Source organism: Falco rusticolus, chromosome 11 (genome assembly GCF_015220075.1).
Source record: "Falco rusticolus isolate bFalRus1 chromosome 11, bFalRus1.pri, whole genome shotgun sequence".
NCBI lineage: Eukaryota > Metazoa > Chordata > Aves > Falconiformes > Falconidae > Falco > Falco rusticolus.
In genome coordinates this window covers 35,662,176-35,665,149 of record NC_051197.1, presented here as the reverse complement: position 1 = coordinate 35,665,149, position 2,974 = coordinate 35,662,176, and the positions used below count along the sequence as shown (strand labels likewise).

Below are 2,974 nucleotides of genomic sequence, written 5' to 3'. Positions count from 1 at the left end.
TCGGCACAGCCCGCACCCCGCCGGTGGCCCCCGCAGAGACCCGGGGGCCGGCAGGCTCAGAGGAGCCCGCGGCGGCACCGAGCCCCTGCCCGCCCCTTGGGCGGAACGGCAGCCCCAGCCCCTCCTCGGCCGGCTCCGAGCCGCGCTGCCCGGCGGGGCGGGGCCGGGGTGGCGCGCGTGGGCGGGGCCGGCGCGCGTGGGCGGGGCCGGCGCGCGTGGGCGGGGCCGGCGGCGGGCCCGGCCCGGCCCCGGAAGGTGGGTTTATTTCCGGCCCGCGCGGCACCCTGGGGCAGCTGTGGCGGTGCGGGGAGTCTCCGGGAGCCTGGAAGACTTTCGGGCCGGGACGTGTGGCGGCGCGCTGGGTGAGCGGTCGGGCTGAGGGCGGCCGGGGGCTGGTGGGCGAACCTGGGCGTGACTGTCGGGCTGCGGTCGGCCGCGGGGGACGTGGTGGGTCGGCGCTCGGCCGCGGCAGGAAGCGCCGGGTGCCGGCGGCGGGTGGGCTAAGCCGGGCGGGCCGGCCCGGGATTGGCGGGGCTGTCGGCGGTTCTCGTCTCCCCGGTAGTGACGGTGGCCAGCGGGCTGCTCACGGTGCTGCCTTTTTTTTTCTCGGAGCTGCGCCGCGACCTCAGCGAGGAGGCGAGGAGCGGCGGCGGGGCGGCCCCGGTGCTCGCTTGTGGCGGCGGGGCCCGGGAGAGGGGTCGGCCCGCGCCGCCCCGCCGCCCACCCGCCGCCGCCGCCTGCGGGCTGCCCGGGCAGCCGCCGCAGCCCTGCGCGGGGCTTTGTCTTTCCCCCAGCCGCTGGCCTGAGCCGTGGCAGCCGGCTGGGGCTGCCGGCCCCCGCGGGCCGCAGAGAGGCTGCCTCGGGGCCTGCGGTAACGCTGTCGCGGGGGTGGGGTGGGGGTGGGGGGGGGGGGGGTGTGTGTGGCTCAGGAGCCTCTTCCCGCCCCTGCGAGCGGGCAAGGAAAAGAAAAGAAAGCCAGCGGTGGAATCCACACCCTTCGCCCCCACCTACTGATTTCTCTAAAAAGTATTGCAAAGGGCAAGCGTTTAACTACCGGGAAGGGTTGGGAGGCAGCAGCTCAGGTGTCTGGCTGATCTGTGTCTTGATAGTCAGCTCCTGGGCTGGAGCAGCCGAGGGAAAGAGGCCTTTTGGTTTGCTTCTGAGTGAAACAGTACTCTATTTTTTATTTCTTTTTCCTTTATACCTAGGTTCATCCAGAATTGTACGTTGACAAATCAAGGGGAGATAAATTGAAGATCAATCTAGATGTTATTTTTCCACATATGCCTTGTGCTTGTGAGTCGGACTGCTGACTGTGGAGGGATAACTTTTGTACTTGCGAGTGCTGCGCTGCGGCTCGGGCAACGGCCGGGGAGGAATTGTCGGTCCCTCGTGGTTACGCAGCCGGGCCTGCTAGGCGCTTAAACCAGCGCGTCCGGTCGGGCAGTATTATTTTTCTACATTGTAAATGAACCTGAGGTTTAAACCCACTTACATTTCTGTATGGTGGTGTACTTTGTCAGAGAGCTCAGCCGTACTGATGGAGCTGGCACAGGGTTCCCTCGGGACTCCAGATTTGGCTGTCTCGTTGAAAGGCTCCAGAGCCTGCTTTGGAAGCCACTTGACAAGGCACAGCTTTGCCGTGATTTTTATACCGGAATTCCGACTGTAACGCCAATGCCACGTGTTAGCCTTTCTCCAGCAGCTCTTAAAAGCAGAATGAGCCTTAAGAATCTGATTACCTTTTAACTAAATTAAAAAAAAATAATTGTGGGATTAAGTGACTTCAAGTCTGACTGGGTATTACTGCTGTGCATGTTATCTGCCTGTCTACCGATCGTTCCTGCCTCTTATTCTGTTGTGGTAATTCCTTTGGGTAATGCATTGGGCTCTGAATGTAGTGCATCTTGACTTTCCTCCTGACCCCCTGAGATTTTACCGGTCTTTGCCTTCCTCACGTTTCACAGGGCATGGGAAGGCCAGAGAGACTGGAAGCCTCAGCTGTTGCGTGCAGAGAAGCTGTCAGCCTTCTAAGAGAGCATGTAGCCAGCAAGCGCATCGTGGTGCTTTGGTACCGAGCTGATACCACAGGCCTCAATCTTTTTGTGAAAAGGGATCACAAGGAAATGTGCTGACGTTGGAGGGGGAGAGGTGGCGGGGGAAGAGGTAGGAGGCAGCTTTCAACCAATTTTAGGCTTAACTCCTGTGTTCCTGAGAATGGTTCTGGGCTTTGAGGGGTTTGCTTTTGGCTTTTTGCCTTAAGTGCATCTACCTTTCAGGGTAACGCTTTCTTGGAAGTTGGAAACGGTCCTTCTTGGGCACCAAACCAAACCCCGTACCTGGGAGAGGGCCATTTAGCGTGCTGCACCGTGTGTTTTATTCCCTGTCGTGTCCTAGCCGTACACGCTCTCCCAGTTTGGCACGTTCTTACCCTGCTGGCCGAAAGATTGTGTCTTTTCATTTCCTCAGCTTGTCACAGGCCATAACAGACCACTTTCCTTGCTCGCTGCTTTCAGATTTGAGCATCGATGCCATGGATGTAACAGGAGAGCAGCAGCAGGACGTAGAGCACAAGCCGTTTAAACAATGCTTGGATAAGGCTGGCAATCGTGTGACTCCAGAGGCTGAGAGACATGATAAGATGCTATTCTGCCTTTCTTGGATGGATGCTGTCATAGTTTTTCCATCACCTTATGCCTGCTGTGAGGTTCATGGAAACAAGTGATGGCTGAAATCAGGGTGTTTTAAACGCTACAAACTCTTGAAGAGTTTATAGGAAGCTAATCCATTACAGTGGCAGATCAGACAAGCTCCTCTGTGTGTGTGTGTGTATATATATTATACTCGGTACTTTTGCAAGGCAAGTCTTTGCCTGGTCCCTCTGAAATTGGGACAAGGACTCATTGATGCATTTCAGGAGCAAAGCTGCTGAGCAAATAGGCTTTTCCTACCAGAAATCAAGCAGCTGCTCTGG

At 58.4% G+C, this 2,974-nt stretch overlaps 1 long non-coding RNA gene across 1 annotated transcript; it reads left to right on the top strand.

The window, feature by feature from the left end:
- Positions 1–249: 249 nt before the first annotated feature.
- LOC119155468 lies at positions 250–2,258 on the top strand. The gene is made up of 3 exons (XR_005106731.1): positions 250–362; positions 1,209–1,296; positions 1,968–2,258. It is a non-coding gene; the product is annotated as an uncharacterized LOC119155468 (long non-coding RNA).
- Positions 2,259–2,974: the final 716 nt, after the last annotated feature.